Here is a 21,458-nt window from a genome sequence, read left to right as displayed (position 1 = left end):
GGACACCTGGAAACCTTAAGATAAAGGCCAAAACCTTTAACTTGGCTCCCAAGTGTGGTCATGACCCAGCCAATTGCAACAGCTTCATTCTTATCATCCATCTCTCTTTTTCTTGCATCCCTTCCTACAACCACAGTGACCCTTGATCACACTCATAATGTCCCTATGTATCTCTCTCACCTCAGTACCTTTGCACATGAAGCTGTTTCTTTTGCCTAAGACAGTCCCAGTCCCTTACCCACCAAACCTTTCTGTTCAGCTACTATTCATCCTTTAGGTAATTAACTTAAAGTGACAGTTTTTAAGCCTTCCTTGACACTTTTAGTCTTTATTTTATGTATGTATGTATGTATGTATGTATGTATGTATGTATTTGAGAGAGAGAGAATGGGTGCAGGCTCTCATGTAAGAGCAAGGGAAGGACAGAGGGACAGGGAGAAAGAGAATCTTAAGTAGGCTCCACATCCAGCATACAGCCCAACGTGGGGCTCAATCTCACAACCGTGAGATCATGACTTGAGCCTAAATCAAGAGTCAGATGCTCAACCAACTGAGCCACCCAGGCACTCCTCTTCTAGTCTTTATGAAGTGCTTTCCTTATAAGTACCCTGTGTTACACTTAACTGTAATTTATTTGCAATTGCTTGCTAATTGTCTTTCAGGCCATACCAGAAATCCCTTAAAGGCAAGGACCATGTAAGTCTAGCTCATTACTGTATCCCCTGAGACTAGCACAATGTCTGACACATAATAGGAACTTAATAATTATTCATTGACTATTAAATGAATATTGTATAAAAACATCAAAGGTTGTAAATTGCCACAGTCCCCAAATAAGACCCCCCAAATTCAATGTTCTTTTGTCCCTAATGGATTACCACATAAAAGGCAAACTGAAGACATATCTTCACTACTAGTTATCCAAGGCATTGGAGGACAAAAGAAAGTAAGGGGAGGACTTTCCTCCTCTTTTTCCCCCAGAAGTTTTGACACCCCATTAAGTCAGATCACTCATACCCCAAGGGAAGCAATGTGGTGTTGAGGAGTCTTCTGGGAGGTGCTTCTAAATGCTTTGTGCCCTCAGAAAAAGGGCAATGATGAAAACATTTTCCCAAGTTGAACAAAGGAAGCGACTGGCACCCCTTTTGGTCTCATTTCACACTTCTTCAATAAAATTCTTGCCTTTCCGGAGACAGGTTCTCTGGAGACAGAAAATTTTGGAAGCAGGGATTGAGGACAGTGTCTGGACCAAATTGGCCACCACAAAACTTGTCTTCCACATAACGTACTTATCAAAACCCAGCCTCATCTGCTCTCAGTAGCAAAAGGAGGTGTTGGAGGTGACATGGCTCCACCCTATCATCCCAGGTATTTTTATCTAAACGTGTTTATCTCACAGTCTTCTCCATATTCACTTTTTATCAGTCTCTTCATCCATGAGATGGGTAGTTTGGCCAATAGCAGCTCTAGGCATTAAACAGAGTTGATGTTCTACGTGAGATTTTCTATGATTCTCTTAGATTCCAATTTTCTTTTGAGTCACTTGTCACAGTTTGTAATAATAAGCCTATTTACATGATTATTTGTTCACCGTCTGCTCCATTCACTACTTAAACCCCTGCCTTACCTACTTCCCTGACCATTGTAAGATACTTGAGGGCAAAGACTGTGCCTATTTTGTTTGCCACTTGATCCCCAGAGCCTAGCATGGTGCCTGGCACATAGTAAAGGCCCAATAAATGCTTGTGTAAGAAATCACTGGCTGAGTGAATGTCATAATGAGAAAAGGCTTGTAGGTGACTCCATAACTCCCCCATAGATGACCTGGGTTCTCCAGAGTCCAGCACAGGTTATCACAGGTGAAAGGATTTATTTAACAGAGGTGCAGGGAAGAGTAAAGAGCCTCTTAGCAGACCTCATTCCACTTACTCTTGTCTCATTGCCCTCTATTTTGTGTTCTTCCACAAATCAGCCCCACTGGAAAGAAAGTCTCCCAGGCTGGCATTTGAAAGATAATTTAATGAAGGGATTGTTTATAGGTGGGTGGACAGGAGCAGGTGAGCCAAAGCGGATGCTGAAGCAGCCAGGGTCGACAATAGTGAGACTCACTCTTGAGCCTGAAGGTAAAAGGTGGAGCTGGCAAGCACTGGAGGAATGGAAAGGACCACTGACAGGGGTGTAGCTGTCGAAAGACAGATCACTGTCAAGGCATGATGCAAGGCAGGGAGGAAAAAGGGAAGAAATGCCCCAAACTCTCTCCTCCCACCCTTTGATCTCCTGCTGTGCCTCCAGTTGGCACAGCTCAACGGGAAACCAGAAAGCAAGGGATCTCAGGTATTGCAATCTGTAGAGATCAGCCTCCTGGGGCATAGAAGGGAAGGACATGGATCTGGGTGGGGGCAGGAGGAAAGCTGGTATGTACCATTATTGTCAGTAAGTGATTTTTTCTTTAAGCAGAGAGAGGCTGCTTGTGGCCAATGTCATTCTGCTCCCCCACCACCCACATCAATCATGGTGCCTGCTGTTTCTTGACATTAATTTACTCATCTGTCTTTCTGCCTTTTTTGCCTCTCTATGGTCTACTCTTCTATATGTCTAGCTTTTAAACTCTTCAAAAGAAAATCTGATGGTGTCACTCTCTAGTATTGGATAGAGTACTCATAGGACAGCCTGTAAAACCTGCCTTTGGGTTACACATTTGTCTCTGCTTCGATTAGTTACAAAGCAGGCTGGTCTATGGTGAAGGATCTCTCAAAAAAGGTTGTGGGTAATAGACTTGTGAGAAGAAATGGCTTGACTGGGAGCCACCTTGCATGCCCAATACATTGTCACTCCACTTCCACCCCAAGGTGACCATCCTTCCATATAAAGAATAATAATATCAATGTTAGGTTGTTGAGAGGGACTAGCTAATGCTCACCATTAGAGTCTACTAACACAAAACCAATTGCATCTGTCAATCGGATACACCAAATGTGCCTGGCATTGGTGTCTCTTCTCGTGTGATGCATTTTCAACTTCCTCTCCCAACAGCTGTTGTGTCCCAGATGTTGTGTTCAGAGTCTGGTTTATGAGCTCATGTTGTTCTGCTTCTAATCAGACTACCCATATTCATTTGTCCTCATAAAAAGTAAATGACTCTGTCAATGAGGTTCCTGATAAAAGGAACAGGGCATGATGCTCTTTGTTCCTAATCAGCTCTGCAAAACCTCCTGCGAATAGGAAATGAGTGCTTCCTGGCATTTTGGATTATGTTGAAAGTTGAATTTACAAAAAATCACAGCAACTGTGTGTTCGTAAGGTTTCAGGGTGGCCACCTTGATTGATTGGTGGCGGGGATTTTCTTCTGTCCCAATGCCCATTTCTCTCTGGTGGGGAGTCTCTTCTGAGTCACCTCTTCAAGAACAGATCAGTGGGGCAACACCAGAGGAGTTACTGAGCCATCCCGGACCACTTCCCAGTGTTGGAACTCTCCACGATGGATGGTTCTCTGCATATCCTTTTCCCTCCTGAGAACACCCTTTCTCTTTCTCTCCATCTTGTGAAATTTGCATCCTTCAGTCTCAGCTCACATGCATCGTTCCATGAGATAGAGCTTAGGAGGGGAGGCTCTGTAGTCAGACCACTTACACTTTCTATCCAGTCAGCCACTCATTAGTTGGGCCATAGTGTCTTTATCTGTAACTATGGGATGGTAATTCGGTGGAGGCTGCATATATTAGTGGTGAAGCATGTAGGCAGCAGAGCCAGATTGCCCGGTTTCAAATGCTGGCTCAACCACCTCCTATTTAGATGACCTTGAGAAAATCAGTGAACCACTCAGTGCCTCAGTCTCTCCATCTGGAAAATGGAGGTCCTAAGATCCGCACAGACTTGCTGTGAGGATTAAATGAGTTCATTAAAGAAAAAGCCTTTAGAGCAATGCCTCACACATGGTAATGTTTAATGAATGTTGTACTTTATTGTTTTCTCTTTCATTGAATTGTAAGGATTAAGTAAAAGATGTAAAGCACTGGAATCATGCCTGACCCAACGTCAGTTCTCAGTAAATGATGGTGGTGGTTGTTATGTTGCACTTTTCTTAGTAGTTTCCAACATGTCAGGGAAAGGCTGTCCACCTCCTGTGTTCCTACAGTATAGACGTCATACCTCTAATAGCATTTTTCACACTATTGCTGTTTGGATTCTGTCTTCCATATTGGACTATGTGGTCCTTACAGGCAAGGGCTAACTAATAAGTAAATGTTTGAAATTGCTTGATGTGAAAAATTGGTATACCTTGGTAAGGTTTTTGTTGCTAAGCTAGTCGAGATTGACACTGGTACCTTGTCAGTGGAAATTCTTTGATTAGCAAGAGGCCAGCAGCAGATGGGTTGACTTTGGTTTGGGGTGCATCTGTCTCTGCTCATTAGCACATATGGTTTACCAAGTATGTGGTCTGAACATGAATCCTGGTGCTGAGAGTCGGTCTCTCCCTATTCTTTAGGTAAGCTATACGCAGTGTTTGAAATGAATGGTGTTGAGTGAGACTTGGGGCCTCTCCTTTTTGCTCCCCTTTATGTGAAGCCTTTTTCTTGGTTTCAACTGTAGTTTTCATACCCTTGACTCAAGTTGGAACTCTACCACCACAAAGTGGGGTAGAGTTTTTGGTTTTCCTGATGTAAAAAGAAATATAGCTTTGTCTGACATGAAATGGTTTGGCCTGTGCTTGTGATATGTTAATGACTGTGAAAGAATTGACATCAAACAATGATTTACTTCAGAAATTGCTGTAGTTTGGCTGAAATGATGCTTTCAGTCAACACTCCGTGTCATCCTGTCGTTCCGACTTGCTGGTAAACATCTTTGCAGGTGCACACACATGACAAGTGCACCGCGAAATGCCCCATGTGAGTTCTTGGTTGTCATATTAGTTGGAAGGGTGCACAGACGCTATTTTTGCAGTCTGGGTCATAAGTGTATGTTATACATTGGAATAATCGTAAACATGAGTTCATATGGATAGTAAATGAATGAATGTTATATTTCTGACAAAAGAGAAGCATAGACTACTTTTGAGGTTACTTTTGAGGTTTAAGGTGTATTATAACCTACACTGCGTGTGGGAGGGGGATTTCTCCAGTAGAATTTCTCCATTATATTTATTATTTCAGACTAGGTTAAAATCTTAAATATGTTGGCTTTGTTTGTTGGTGAAAAGTTGGTTCTTCATCTCTTCTTAAAAAGCATTTGTAGGGGCGCCTGGGTGGCTCAGTTGGTTAAATGTCCCACTCTTGATCTTGGGCTCAGGTCACGATCTCACAGTTTGTGAGTTTGAGCCCCTTATCAGGCTCTGTGCTGATAGCCCAAAGCTTGCTTGGGTTTCTATCTCTCCTTCTCTCTGCCCCTCTCCTCTTTTTGCTCTCTCTCTTCCTTAAAATAAATAAACTTAAAAAAAATCATTTGTAAACATCCTTAATTTTATCTTAAAGTATTTATAGCTTTTGGTGGGTTCTATTCAGAAGCCTCTGGATACATCCAAATATGCTCTCTGTGGCAGTGGCAGATTTAGCTGTTCTGGGGGATGTGCCTTTAACTTACAGAAAATTCAGGCTTGTGTGTGTTGCATTCAGCAGCTGACCAATTAGCTTCTGTGCAGTTCAGCCAGTATGTTGTGATGCTTTATAATATCTTTTGTCCAAACCTAGAGCTTGTCTCATTCTGGGTTTGGATTGTCTGCTGGTCTACCAGCTGTGCTCATTGTACTGTGCTCGCCCTTTGAGTTTCCCCAACCCAGCTGTGCCTACTGCTGTTTGCTTAGGCTCTGTGGGAGAAAGGCTGTCATACGGCAGATTAAACAGATGCTGGGGTTCTATCCAGATTCTACTATTTGATGCCAGTTTTTAGTACATTTGTGTGTGGCTTGTATTTTTAATTTCCTCTATGTTATGATATTTTGAAACCTTAAAAAAAAAAACACCTTTCTGGCTAAGGAGAGACTATCCCTCCCTGGGCTAGCCAGTTCTTAGAGATAGCAAAGGACTCTAGGGGAACATGCCTTTGATGAGAAAACTCACCTATCCAGAGACACATCTCCTCCATCTGGCTCATTCACACCAAACCAACATCTCTCCTGCCCCCAATAACCCCAGGGCCCAGTACCAGGCAATGAGAGACCACTGCTATAGGCTAAGGCCCACTGGAATTATTCACACGAGCCAGTCCTAAACTGTTGACTCTGCTCTGCTTTGCCTTTCCCATGGAAACCCCAATAAAGACTCTGGCCTAGATTTCCCCCTCACTCCTGCTTTGTGCCTCCTGAACACCCTGAGGCTTCCCCACGTGGCCCCGTATGGCCAGGACCTGTGAGCATAACAAACTTTTGTTTTCCTGAACATCTCCTGTGTCTGCTCTTTATGGCCACACTGACTGACCATCACACAAAACAGCACAGAACAATTTGTATTTTCACCAGTAGTGTCAACATTTGAGGGGCACATGTTGGAGTCATTTAAAATTGCCCATCCTGGGACACCTGGGTGGCTCAGTCCATTAAGCATCTGACTCTTGATTTGGGCTCAGGTCATGATCTCATGGTTTGTATGATCGAGCCTGGCATCGGGCTCTGCCCTGACAGCATGGAGCCCTACTTGGGATTCTCTCCCTCTCTCCTGTCTCTCCCTTCCCCCCACCTCAAAAGTAAATAAATAAATAAATAAATAAATAAACAAACAAACAAACAAACAAACTTCGAAAAGTAAAATAAAATTGACTATCCTTTTGCTTCCATATACATTTCCTGTGACCAATGATGGATCACCATTTGTCATATACATCTTCACACAAGGGTGTCGCTAAATGTCCTTGGTTCATATCTTGTCTTATGGTCAGGAAGGTCTCCTTCGTCTCTAACCCAATTCCTTCCTATTGCTGCCCAAAGCAACTGATTTTCTCTGTGTCTCTGCCTTAATAATTAATTTTCTAAAAGTAATTGAGATTCACTTCAACCATGCCAACTCCAGACCATTTATCTAGGTACTGTTCCTCCTCTCAAAATTGCAAATGCAGCAGAATTTCCTGGGCTCAAGATGTCGATAAGTGTTCAAAGAGCACAGCCTCAAACTTGAAAAGAATATCAAGGGATTAAAAAATAGCATTAAGTATATGCTGACTACCACTTTCCTAAAAGCTCCATTTCTGCACTGAGTTGACTTCGAGAGGGTTGGGTCTTTTTTTTTTTTTTTTTAACGATATGATGAGGAAAACACTCGTTAAAAGTAAAGTAAGACTTACAATAAAGTAAGTCTTTAAAGTAAGACTGCCCTAGGATCATGTTGGCTCCTGTCACTTACTGCCTGTCCGATCTTAAGGCCGTTATGTCACTTCTCTGAATCTCAGTTTCAGCATCAGTAAAATGGGGATAATGGTAGCTGCCTCATGGTATTGTCATGAAGATCAAATGACATTTTCAGATGGAAAACACTTCCCAAATGGTAGCTATTCCACAGTGTGGTTTCTCTCTGCTGGGCTTGTTAATGTAATGCGACCGTTATGCTATACGGTGACAAGTAGACTCCATTTAATTATTACCAAACCACATTAATAAAATCCGAGTTTGTAGCTGTTTAGACAGGGTTGAGCAAAAGTTTATTATTATTATTATTTCTTTTTACTAAGAAGGGATTTGCTGAGCAAATTTTTCTGTCAACTGGAATGGAGATAGGGAGAAAATCTAAGCTACTTACAGCTTTTAAAAATTGCAATAAAGAGAAAGAATTAATTAAAAACACCCATTATCTAAGTCATTGAAAGGGTTGGGGAGACCATCTATTTAGTGTTGCTTGCCACTGATTCGTGTGCAATTAGTTTCTGTCTTACAAAGGCGTGCCTCATTAAAACTAGTCTGTATTTCAGACATCTCCTCAATTAAGATGTGTTTTCCTTTCAATTAATCTGAATCCATGAGTTTCTCTGACACTGCAGAAATGGAACATTGAGTCAAGGTAAAGTGCTATCTATCCATCCTGAAACTGTGGGAAAGACCTTCATTCACTAATGCTAATTTACATTGCATTTACTTTACACTATACTTATGCTAATTATTGCTGTACTCCCATTTCCTAACCCTTCATTAATTCATGGAATATTTATTGACAGTCAGTCAGTGACCTGGCACTCATTAACAGAAGACTTTTTCTTCTGGCATCAGTGAAAGAGATAAAGCTTGCCTTCTCTAATAGTGAATGTGTGCAAGTCTCGGTCAGATCTAAGCACTGATAGATGCAGGTTTAACAAGATGTTGAAAAATGACTTCTCATGCACATTTTTACTCTATCCTTTCAATGAATAAGGACAAGACAGGAGTTAATTATTTGACATCCAGAAGTGAATACAGGAATGACCTCACCCTTTGGCAAGGCCAGACAGACTTGGGATGGTGGGGTGATCACCAGGTAATTACCGGGGATCTGTAGGGTCATGTGCCTGTGCTCTGCACAGGTTGAAAGTCTGACCTCAGCCTCAGGCTTAAGGATACACTACAGCTCATTGTCATTATTAAGACGTTTTCAGGATGCAATTACTTACTACATGTTTCTATTGGCACTTGCAAATTTTTACAATTATTCCTTTGCTAAGAAACGATTAGAAATGGCAGGACTGAGTTGGATTGTGTGTTTGTCTGCTCATCCTGATGTTGCAATTGTAACCTGAAAGCTCCCAAAACCTTCAGTGACCTCTTGATGAGCAGTTCTCAATACTCATCCTACCGGACTTTGTAACAGTGTTTGACACAGCCAATCATTCCTTTCTTCTTGTTCTTAAATTTCCTCTATCACTTTATTTATTAAAAACATTTTCCCTTCTGTCATTTTAATTACTTGAATTCTGTTGTAAACTCTCAACTCTTCAGTTTTATGCTAGATCCATCAAAATCTTATCTGACCCCTTGGCTTCATGAAAACAACACGTTAATGTCATTCTTAAGCAAAATTTTTTATTTTTGTGTTTATTGCTGTTAAGTAAATATAGTCTTGTCCCCCTGTGTCGGTGCTCAAGGGGTGTTTGTTAAATTTGGGTGTGACTGTGGGAAGTTGGGTTTTGCAATCGTCCTCTGTCTCCTACTTTATCATTATATCTTGGTTGTCTGAAATTCTTCACCTATTTCACTTTTTTTCTATCTTGTAGTTTTCATAAGATTTTTTCTAATTATTATTAATTTTGCTTCTTTGATGTGGGTCCACTTCTTTGGTCTAAGCATCTTTAACTTCTCCCCTCTCCCCATTTCTCTAATTCATTTGCTTCCAGATCATCTTTATTCTTTTAGAAATCTTTGAGACTTTGACAAGTTTTTTTTTTTATGTATATGGTCTGTTACTTTTAAAATTTTTTAACGTTTATTTTTGAGAGAGAGAGAGCAAGCGAGCATGGGGGAGGGGCAGAGAGAGAGGGAGACACAGAATCTGAAGCAGGCTAAAGGCTCTGAGCTGTCAGCACAGAGCCTGATGCGGGGCTCGAACTCACAAACTGCGAGATCATGACCTGAGCCGAAGTCGGACGCTTGACTGACCAAGACACCCAGGTGCCCCAATCTTACTTTAAAAATGTTTTCCTTTTTCCCAGTCAGCTCGCCCCTCTGTTCTTGTGGTGATACTTCCACTTACTTTAGCTTTGTCTAAGTTTGAGGAGAAAGGTCCAAGTTGATTCTTATCTTCTTATTGTGTATTTAAACCTTATCTCTTCTCTTTAGAGGCAGCTTGTAAAGCCTATTTTTGTCTCCAAAGTTTAAAAAGCTGACAAATAGGCATGGGTCTCATTCCCTTCTCAACCAAGATACTTGAAAGTGCAGTCCCAGGATGCTGCCTCCATTTCATTACTCCTGTCTTCTTCTAAGCCCTTTGCAATCTGGTTTTTACTCTCATCATCTCATGAACCCGCTCTGAGAAAAATTCATTTCTGGTTCTCTCTTGTTCCTTTTAGTACTCCTCTCCCTCGACTCCCTCCTTTCCAAAGCTCTCTACCCTCTTTAGCTCCATGATGCCATTTTCTCTAGATTTTTCCCTCCTGCAGTCCTCTTGCTCTTTTTTGGACTAATCTGTGGGCTTCTTTTCCTTTGCCGTCTCTTTAACCCTTACTCCTCTCCAGGCTTCATCCTTCCTCCTCTGTTCCTCTCACTGTGCATAATCTTTCATCCTGGGGGAATTCACCTCCTCTTATTCATGTCACTACCCCCTCCCCAGGACTTTGTGCTATTTCCTCTACCATGAATGCTCTCCTGCTTTCTCTCCCTCTTACTCATCCTTCAAATGAGTTACTACTTCCTCCAGGAAATTTTTCTTCAGTCCATCCTTTGGACAAACCGTCCCCCCTACTGTGCCCCTGGAGTACGCTTGTTGACACCATTATCACAGCACACATTACATTATAAAGAAATTATCTGTGATTTCCTTAAGGGCAGGAACCGTATTTTTGTACGCTTGTGCCTGATATAGAACTCAAGAGCTTCTTTGAAGCTTCTCCCTGGTGAGATGCAACCCTCTTCATCATCCAGCTGAGACTGTACTTCAACTCAAGATAGATTTTTAAAAATTATATTCTAGATCACTTTTTCTCTTGTTAACTTGCTATGGTATCTCTCATAGGCCTTTCATTTGCAAACTAAATCCCTTTGATCCATTTCCTAATTCAGTCAAGGTCACTATCATATATTTACATGCTCTAGCTATGGTTTGACTTTAACCATCACCTACCTATCTGACGACTCCTAAATCCTTTCAGCAGCCCTTGTGCCGTCCCAGAGTGTTTCTGTACCTCCTGTCCCTTGCATGCAAGCATTTCTTATCCTCATGCTGTGGAGTTTCTGGTGCCTTGAGGTGTCTCCAACACCCAGGACGAGTTATTCATTGTTGAGGAGATGGGAACTACTTTCAAGTCCCTCATTTGGATATAGTGTGTAGGCTGGGGGAGGGGAGCAAAGGTGGGTTCTAGTGAGGTCGGCATAGAAAAGCAGTGGCAGGGTGAGATGGGGTTTTACCAGTTTTCTGTGGCTGCTGTAACAAAATGCCACAAACGTAGAGACTTACAAAACACAGTTATTCTCGTACACTTCTGGGGGGGTCTCAAGTCTGAAGTTAGTTTTAAAGGATTAAAATCAAAGTGGAACCAGGATAGTTCCTTCTGAAGGCTCTGAAGGGAAAATCTATTTCCTTGCCATTTTCAGCTTCTAGAGGCTCCTAGCTGAAAATTGGCTCCTGGCTGCATCTCTGCTTCCACTGCCTTCTGCTTTAACTCTGATGCTCCTGCCTCCCTCTTATAAGGACCCTTGTGACTACATTGGGTCCATGTGAATAAGCCAGGATAATCTCCCCATCTGAAGATCCTTAATTTAATCACATGGGTGCTGTCCCATTTTCTGTATAAGGTAGCATTTCCAGGTTCTGGGGATTAGGGCATGGACGTATTTGAAGGGCATTATTCAGCCTACCATGTGGTCCTGAGTCAGGGTAGAGATAGAAGCAAGAGTGTTTCTGCAATGGAAGGAGATGCAGAATCCTTGATTTTTAGCAGGTGTGAGGGTCAAAGTGTGTGTGTGTGTGTGTGTGTGTGTGTGTGTAGAGAGGGGGATGTCCTAGAAGAAAAACAGTTGCTATCGGTGCTGCTTCTAGATAATAAAAAACTAATGTCAAAAGGAAAAATTCTACATAATTTTTTGCATGAGAGTAATAAACCTTAGAGTCACTTATATGAACTGCCTATGATTTATGCCTAAATATCTGATGGCAAAATAATATTTTCCAATTAATTAACTGGCTACACTATCATCATTTAAGTTTTGTTTTAAAACAGTGTGCTCAGGTGTCTGGTCCTCACTCTCACAAAGCCAGAGGCTTTGAAGCTGGGCTTCAGGACTCTGAGCAAAGAAGAGAGAGCTGTTTATAGCATGCTTTTTTCTGTTGCATCCTTTTCTTTAGAGGGAGCTGTGGTTAAAGGAAATAACGGGTTAATGGTGAAAAAAAAAGGTAGAAAGTCCTTCATTTGAAACACTCGATGACTACAGAGAATGCACATACATTGAAGTAGATGGTCTGCTAACAAGGCAAATGGAATTAAAAGAGTCATTGGAAGATGTCTAAGTTTAGTTTCTCCTGAGAAGCAAATTTTGGGATCTGGATTTGAGTAGGCAAATACGGATGTGATTACTTTAGAATGTCTCCTGTTCTAGAGTTGTGTCTAGAAGGCAGCCACATATTTAGCCATCAACACCAAACTTCCACTGGCCAAGAATCAAGATGGCCAAGAACCATCCCTGGGCTTTTCTCCTCCGTGCTCCCTGGCTGCACCTGTAGACTGTAGATCTCTGTAGCATTGGAGAAGGCCTGGAGGCAGAAAGTCAGAAGACACCCAGGGGCATGACTAAGGGGTCACTGCCAACCCCAGAGGAGTCTGCACTCCCCTCCATCTGCCTTCCAGCCATAACTGAAAGCAGAAGGCAGGCAGGATGTGAGCAGGGTGCCAAAGACAAGAGCTACAGAAAAATCTCTTCTCAAACGCTAGGTAGTATGCAGTGAGGATCCTGTGGTGGCTATCTGTTTAACAAGAGAAAGATGTCAAGTTTCCTAATGGAGCAGGTCTGGGCTGTGAGTGAGGCAGTTATGGGGTCACACTCCATTAATATAGCTGTCACCTCCCCAAGCCTCCGTTCCTCATAGCAAAATAAGAACAGTTTCTCCTTTTGAAGATTGTTATGTCAAGTAAAAGGGGTAATCTATGCAAAGTGCTTTGCATGGTGACTAGGATATGTCTATACCCATAAATGAGAGTATTTGTGCTAAAAGGAAAATGGAAGAGACAAGAGGAAGAAGAAGGGGAGGGAGAAGAACAGAGGGAGAGGGGTAAAGAAAGAAAAGAGAAGGGGCACTTAGGTGGCTCAGTCAGTTAAGCGTCCAACTTCAGCTCAGGTCATGATCTCACGGTTTGTGAGTTCAAGCCCCACATCGGGCCCTCTGCTGTTAGTGCAGAGCCCACTTCAGATCCTCTGTCTCCCTCTCTCTGCCCACCCCCACGCTTGCACTCTCCCTCTCTCTCAAAAATAAATCTATTTTTTTATTCTGTATTTATTTTTGAGGGAGAGACAGTGAGACAGAGTGTGAGTGTGGGAGCAACAGAGAGAGAAGGAGACACAGAATCTGAAGCAGGCTCCAGGCTCTGAGCTGTCAGCACGGAGCCCAACGCTGGGCTCAAACTCGCGAACCGTGAGATCATGATCTGAGCCGAAGGCAGATGCTTAACCAGCTGAGCCACCCAGGCGCCCCATAAATAAACATTTTTAAAAAAAAGAAAGAAAAGAGGAAAGAAAGAAGAAAGGGAGGAAGGAAAGAGGAAGGAAGAAAGGAGGGACGGAAGGAAAGGAAGGAAGGAAGGGAAAAGAAAGGTTATATTGATTGTCACCTGAGGCATCTGCTACAAGAAGAGCCACGCATGTTCATAGTTCTTGCTAAATAATGTCAGTGACTATTTCACAGCCCAGGACACAAAGTCTTGCACATGTTTCACTAGAGTCCTGAGTCCAGATCTCTTTTGCTTCCCACTTCAGTTCCTTGGTATTCCTCTGATAGAGTATCTGACTTGAGATGCACTCTCTCTATTCAGGGTTGCTTCAGGGCTGCCAACATGACTTGACTAGCCTTGAGGACAAAGGCCTGACCCTCATCCATTGGAGGTGTGTTGGTGTTTCACCCAAAGGATAAGTGAACTGTTACAGGTCAATAGCCGGGTTCTTATTTAAAGTCTAAATCATCACTGGGCAGTAATTTTTACCTTGGGATGGATTTTGCTTGTTTACTGGTCCTTGGAATACAGGTAATTCATACTTACTCTGCCATAGACTGGCTGACCTTGCAGCCCACAAAGTAATTTGGTGGAACAGTCCAGGCTGGCCTCAAGCTCAGCTTTGCCAGAAACACTGGTGCTGGGGCCACAGCCTTCCCCTGATTATGACACTGTTAAGGAGTTTCTAGTTCAGAAGGCAAAATCACTGGCAAAATCCCCCAAAAAGGAGGCGCAAAAGATCTGCAACAGAAACAAATACCAGAGCAGCAATATCACCACTTCCCTGGAGTAGAAAGATTCAAAGTAACGACCAAAGGCAACTGATATGCTGGCTACAGAGGGGCACGTTCACTCATACCCCCACATACTCACACACCCGTACCAATGAGAGATGGTTTGGAGACAACTGTTTTGAGTTCTGTCTCAGGGAGATAGTGTAGAGCCAAGACTTCATAAAACTCAGTGGGCTGAATGGTGCTAATTCATCCTGCTGCACAGCTTTCGTGTTCCCTGAGGGGGAGGCGGCACACTTTGATGAATCTGGATCAGGGGACTTGACTTCTCCTGACTTCCTAAACCAGATGCATGGACCCTCTTCTGATTCCTATTTGGCATGATGTAGGAGGCAGAGGACCCTCTGATCATGGGGAAAGGGCAGACTTGAAGGATGGGAACGCACAGGGTCAGATGCACTGTGAGCTCAGCAGCTTGGAACCCTACCATTTGGCCCACATGGTCAAACGTTCTTGCAAGATTTTCAGGAGAAGGAGATTTTGACTCTAAATGGTTAAGAGTCATGGTCTCCGCATCACAACCGCATTTACCCTCATGTGTGAAAACACTGGTGTAGCCAGAGGTGACTTTAGGATCAGTCTAAGAGGAAGCTGAATTGGGGATACATTCTGTTTCAGTTTAATAAGATATATTTATGTGGTTTACAGTCACTTCCATGTATACATATATCTGGTGGTTAGTTAATAAAAATAGGTAATTATGCTAAGGTATTTTTCAGACTTTGGAACCATCTGTTCCAGGCACTTGTTTTAGCAATTCTCACGGGGAAACTCCCCTTACTTCTTTACATGGTATAGGGGGGAAAAAATAAACCATAACACAGTTCGGAATGTGGGAATCCTGGATTATGAACATGGAAACTAGCACCACTACCCTTAACTCTATCCATTCCCCAAGGATCTCTGTCTCCACCGAGTCCCTAACCCTAACCCACCTAACCTGGCGATGACACCGGTGGCATTTTTAATGATTTATCCCACACTCAAAATTGTGGCTCACAGGAGGACAGTGGGAGGTATTAAAGCCGAGGTCTTTGGAGTCAAATGCTGGCTCAGCCACTTGGTAGAGTGGGAGCTTGGGTGTGTTATTTAACTTCTTTAAGCCTTAATGTCCTTAAGGCTTGTCCTTAAGGGTTTTAAAATAGGAATAGGCACTCATAGAGATGGTTCCAAAGATTAAATCGGATGACTCCTATGAAGAGCTTAGCTCAATACCAGCACATGGTTAGTGCTCAATAAAAATTCTTTACTCTGAGACTTTTCAAACCACATTCGTCCTTTAATCAGCCCCTGTGGTCACAGAGAGCTTTGAATGTAATCATCAGGAATAAACTGAGACTCCCAGAGCCAGGAAAAAATAAAAAGTTTATTGGAAGGATATTAATAGCTTAAAGAGCCGAGGGAAGAGCTGGCCAAACAGGCTTTGGGGAAGACAGGAACCAGGGCAACTGGGGGTCTCAGAAGCAAGAATACATAAACCATCCTTCTGAGATGCTGCTGCTCCGGAGAGCACAGCTTCCATTCCTTCTTAGTCTTGTCTGCTGTCGGTTTAAATGCCCAGGAGGGAGAACCAGCTGGCCTAGCTTGTCTCGGGCCCTCCTCTGTGGTCAGAGGAGTAGATGTCTGGGCTTGGCTGGCCCATTAAAGCCACAGGGAGCCAGGGGACAGTTCTACAAGGTCAGAACACTGGAGAGACAAGACGACCTGTACTCCATGGACTTCTTGCTAGTTGTTCCTAAGGACCTGCGAAGCAAATATCTCTTGACTTTTGACTTCTTTGTCAAAATGTAATTGCCTTTTGTAATAACCCAACATCATTTCCTCCCATCTTTACAGGTAATCATTCCTGATTTTGCATGACTTCTATAATGATTATTCACTCATACAGTCATTTATAAATATTTGTTGAGCACCTACTAGTTGTTTACCTCAGTGAACCAAAGAAATCCCATGCCTTCAAGGACTTACCCTCTAGTGGGAGGAGACAGACAGGCAAAAATAAACAAATATATGACATCAAGCGAGGATGGTGCGAATGACCAAGTGCTAGAGAGAAAAACCATCAGAAGGGAAAGGAAAGAGTAAGGTGTATGTGCAGGTATTGTTCACATCAGCTCTTCAAGTTCCTGTGAGTCTGTCATCCAAATGTTCACATTTTGATGATTTTATTTGTTTACTTGTCTGTCATAAGTGACTAGCTGGCTTCTCCCCTCTAGGAGTGAGCATCTTTTTTTTTTTTAATTTTTTTTTTTAACGTTTATTTATTCTTGAGACAGAGAGAGACAGAGCATGAACGGGGGAGGGGTAGAGAGAGAGGGAGACACAGAATCGGAAGCAGGCTCCAGGCTCTGAGCCATCAGCCCAGAGCCTGACGTGGGGCTCGAACTCACAGACCGCGAGATCGTGACCCGGGCTGAAGTCAGACGCTCAACCGACTGAGCCACCCAGGCGCCCCAGGAGTGAGCATCTTAAAGGTGAAGTCATGTTGTTCATTTCCCTGCCTCATGGTGGATGCTCTATAAATGTTGAAGGAATGGATAAACACACCCCTTGGAGTATGGCTATTGCCTGATTGTATCTTTCTGCTGGTGAACCAGCCAGCCATTTTCCCACACAGGGCATTGCAGGTGGCCTGAACAGAGGGGATGATTCCATCTAGGCTCTGCCCTTGTAGGCTCTCTGTAAATGTTGCTGACTGACCAATTGACTAGGAAAGGCATTTGCTTAACCCCATTTATCCAATCTCTCTTCCCTGGAATCAGTTTTGTTTCTTTTTATTGTTACTGATTTTATTTTGTCATATCATGCTTTCTGAATTTAAGACCAGCTTTGAGCAAGAAATGAAAAAAAATACCTATTTCTCACAACTCGAGTCACAGAATCATGGCATCAGAATGAATCATAGCATCTGAAAGAAGCTTAGGAGAGCACCCAGCATAAGTGAGGTTGGGCTATGAGGAACAAGGGCAATAGCAATGATCCTTTAATGGAAATTAGTATCCTATTAAATCTATTCCCTCCATACTTGATTTCCATATTTGCTGAAGTAGAGAGAACTAGATTAATCCTCATTTAAATACCCAGTCTAAAAGCAGGAAACAAGAGGGGCACCTGGGTGGCTCAGTCAGTTGAGCGTTGGACTTTGGCTCAGGTCATGATCTCGTGGTTCATGGGTTCGAGCCCCACGTTGGGCTCTGTGCTGACAGCTCGGAGCCAGGAGCCTGTTAATGATTCTGTGTCTCCCTCTCTCTGCCCCTTCCCCACTCATGCTTTGTCTGTTTCTCTCTCTCTCTCAAAAATAAATATTTTTTAAAAGGCAGGAAACAAGACGATAGAAGCTTTAAAATATTTTTATTCAACATTTGTGTAAAATAGAGCAGCACTGATGGCATGATTAGAGGTGATCTCCACCATAGCAGGGTTCGTGGCTTTTCCCTTTAAACCATGAATGATCTGCCATTGACATAACTCTCTGGTTGCAGTGGTAGCTGTATTTATACACGGTCAGCTGTGTCGTGAATATATTTAGCTTATCCTAAATGCCCCTGAGAGGATGAATATCATCTGTTCCTAGTTTAATTGTGTTTTGGAGCATGGCACATTTTTTTTTCCAGATGAATAAATATTAAGCCTTTTCCACTTCCTGAGGAAGGTTAGGGTTGGATTCTGATATTCACATTACTAGAGTTATTAAATCAAATGAAAATGAACATGTAAAGGGCTATGCGATTCTATTTATAAGTCCTTGTCAGAATATGCTGCTCAGTGAAAATGGTATGTTTTGGCATCCAAAAAAAAACTAGATATCAACACTGAGACCAGAAACCATCGTAATCATCATTAGCATGAGTGGATGGTATAGCTGACAGATAGGATGGTTAGAAATAGTGGTGTTGATAACTAAACAATATCCTCATACAACATGTAAAACGCCTCAAAGCAGTTTGTATCTGAATGCGCTCAGACTTTCATATCATAAACCTTGAAATTTTTATATGCAAACCAAAATATATAAGGTAACTATTTTAAGCACTGACACCATAAAAAAAGGATTTGCCTCAGGCTTCCGAAAAAACAAATTTGGCCAGCTGTATTTATTTGCTCATAAAGCATAAACTTCCTGATTGGGATCCTAAAGGAAAAGAAAGGACCAACTTGAAATGGATGTCAGGGATTTTAGAGTTATTACATGTACTTTTCTGTATAAAGAGACCTAGTGTTGGGAAGCAACCACTGAGATATATAGCCTTTATTGTATGTCAAAGGGACGTACGATATGTATGAACATACAACATTGTATGTTAAAAGGGACAAATTATATGAACTCTTTGGTAAAGCTTCTACTTCTGCTTTTAGTATATTTAATTCCCTGTTAAATGCTTGGAGGAGTATGAGTCCTTGGTGTATTGACTAAGATATATTTTGCGATGATTGGTATACCATCAAATACAAAGAAATTGGTAGAATGTTATATTTTTTCTACCATGTCATTTGGAACACCTTTTTCTTCTTGAATTATTATAATTTTTTAAATAACACTGGGAGGATATTTAGCAACTCAAACAATTGCACATTTTGGTATTTTATTCCTAATAAAAGTGATACTTGATATTTAAGAATTCAGCGATATGTGTTGGGACTTTTTACCCTACATATTTCCTAAGAGGGCTTTGACCCCATTGATAGTTTGGTTTTGAAACTATATTAGCTAGATTAATTAGATTTTCTAGACTGGTACACCCAGAGGTACTAAGATGCACTTTTTTTCCTCAGAGAGAGGTTGCAAATGCCAGAAATAAAATCTGAGAGAGCGCCCCTCTCCCACGTCCATTGGCAATGGGATTCAATAGATCACTGCCCTCCCTTGAAGTCTTCCTAATCAAACCTGCTTGGCTAGGCTCCTCACAGGCTAAACCCTTTGATTAGTCCTTTCCTCTGACCTATGAATCTAATCAATACATTATTCCCATTTATGGATCTATTTTATTGTGATTCCTTATTATTGCATTAAGGCACTGTGTTTGCTAATTCTTTCTGGCATGTCCCTAAACTTTGGTATTTCTAGAAGGTGGTTCATGTAATGCTCACTCTGACCTGAAAAATTAAGGCCCATATTCTTGACGATCCCTTCCCGTGAATCCATATCCTCTTCCAAGGAGTTCATAAATATCAGCAAGAGGTCAATGCCAGAGTCCCCACTGTGTTAGCCTCTGCCTCCTTTTTCTAGGTGAGTCCTTTCTGCCCAGCCCATCTACCGTTCCTAAAACGTGTTATTGACAACTAAAGCCACACCATGGGAAGCTTCCTAGAGCTCTGCCACTAAAATCTGTGGGGATGGATGACGTTGTGGTCCTTGAAGATATTTTCATTCACTGTGGTTATTTTGCCTGTTTTCCTTTAGATTATCTTGGCTTGGTCTCCAGGAACCACCCACTAGTGACTGTCAAAAAGTAAGTGGACACTTAAAATTGTCTTTCAGTCAGCTGTAAATGGAAATCTCAGTTTTGTTTAATGACTTTCACAAAAGACAGTTTCACTCAAATATTTGATGAGCAAACAGTGGCATAATGACTGGGAGTTTCATATATAGGAAAAGATAACCAAACCCTCTCTTTAAAATTTGTGGAAAGGATAATAGATAGATATGAAATAAGTAAGACACTGCCTATCACCCTTGGATATTACCTTTAGCTTAATAAAGTATATTTGCAGCTACTGAGCTGAGTGGTTTGATTTTTCCATCTTCATTCCAGGCAGCTGCCAGAGTCCTCTCAAGGGGCATATTACAATAGCTTCTTCCTTCATTTTAAGTTGGGCTGTAGCCCAAGAAAGTATCTCAAATGGCATTAAGCCAAGTAATGTCTAGCACAGAATTTAGCACCTAAGGGGCACGTAATATTTGTTGGAGAATGAACGTAGGTGGGTTAATTAATTCATCAATTTTCTGCTCTGTGTGTTCCTTACCACTGTGAGGCAATGTGGTGTACTGGTTAGTCCCCCAAATCTGGAGCCAGATGCTTGGGTTCAATTCCTAGTTCTGCCACTTACTAGCTGAATGACTTCTGCCACATGTCTAAGCCTCTCAGTATCCCACTTCTTCCCTCCATAAAATGGGACTACCAACATTACCTATCTCGTTGTTGTGATGAGCTTATTACAAGGATGAAATGAGTTAATATGTGCAAAATGCTTAAAATAACACCTGACATATGGTAATCTCTGTAAAAATGTGTGTTGAATAAATTAAAAAATACATTAAGTGTATAGGGACATTCTAAGGTCCCATGTTTAGAGACTGAAAAACTGGTTTGGCCTAGATGCCATGACTCTTCAGTAGCAATAAACACACCGATCACCCAAATCTTGGTTTTAATACTATTTGCCAATAAAAAGGATCCAGGGCTCCTTCAAGAAATGGCTAATTTAGAACTGGGGCAAGAAATATGCAGAATGAGCCTGGAGCATCTTATAGTGCCAGAAAGTAAGGTAGTGCTCAAAGAAAAAAAAAAAAGAAAAGCAAAACAAAACAAAAAACACCTCACAATGGCATAACACCCAGTGCATCACAAGGATACAGGAACCAACTAAAAGTGCTCCCAGTGTCCAAAGTTGAAGCAATTTGAGCAAGAAAATAAATAAGGTAGTAGTATAGTCCAAGGCATGAAATAAATATCTATTCAGATATAAATAATTGGATAAATATATGAGGAGAATAGACAAATATCCCATGCTGAAGAATTCCAAATACTGTATGTAGATACTCTGCTTTCCGTGAAGTTAGCTATAACTCCCAATGGGGGTTGCACATAGTGATTTTCTTCCAAGGAGTGAAGTGGGAGAGGGAGGGGAAAAAAAGAATAACATTCCATCGAGAAACCTGACAAACACTACCTCAAGCCAGGTAATCAAGATTAACATCAACAGTGATATGTCATGTTGATAGTGGGTATCCCTGTAGGATGCGATAAGAATGGTGCTTTACCTCTGGTCCTCTTCCCCAGAACACATTACCCCAGTCTAATCATGAGAAAAACATAGGATAAATTTCAGTAGAGGTACACCCTACAGAATACCTGACCAGTATTCCTCAAAACTGTCAAGGTCATTAAAAATTTTGAAAGTCACAACCAAGAGAAGCCTAAGGAGACAAGACAACTAACTGTGATGTGGTATCTTGGGTGGGATCCTGGGATGGAAAGAGGACGTTAGGTAAAAACTAAGGCTATATGAATAAACTATAGAGTTTAGTAAATAATGATGTATCAATGTTAGTTCATTACTTGTGAAAAATGTCCCATACTAAGGTAAGATGTTAATAATGGAACCTGGGTGTGGGATATACAAGAACTCTGTATATAC

The 21,458-nt window shown here is 41.8% G+C and overlaps 1 protein-coding gene across 3 annotated transcripts in view; it reads left to right on the top strand.

The window, feature by feature from the left end:
- The window catches only part of NCALD (neurocalcin delta), a 404,877-nt gene that overhangs the window by 196,564 nt on the left and 186,855 nt on the right, over window positions 1–21,458 (top strand). For all 3 annotated transcript variants that reach the window (XM_047842836.1, XM_047842837.1, XM_047842838.1), the window contains one exon: window positions 19,501–19,549. The gene's annotated coding sequence lies outside the window, so the exon portion shown is untranslated. The remainder of the gene's footprint in view (window positions 1–19,500; window positions 19,550–21,458) is intronic.

The sequence above is a fragment of the Prionailurus viverrinus genome, chromosome F2 (genome assembly GCF_022837055.1).
Source record: "Prionailurus viverrinus isolate Anna chromosome F2, UM_Priviv_1.0, whole genome shotgun sequence".
Lineage (NCBI taxonomy): Eukaryota > Metazoa > Chordata > Mammalia > Carnivora > Felidae > Prionailurus > Prionailurus viverrinus.
Note: the sequence above shows the minus strand (reverse complement) of the source record. Positions and strands in the feature narration are given on the sequence as shown.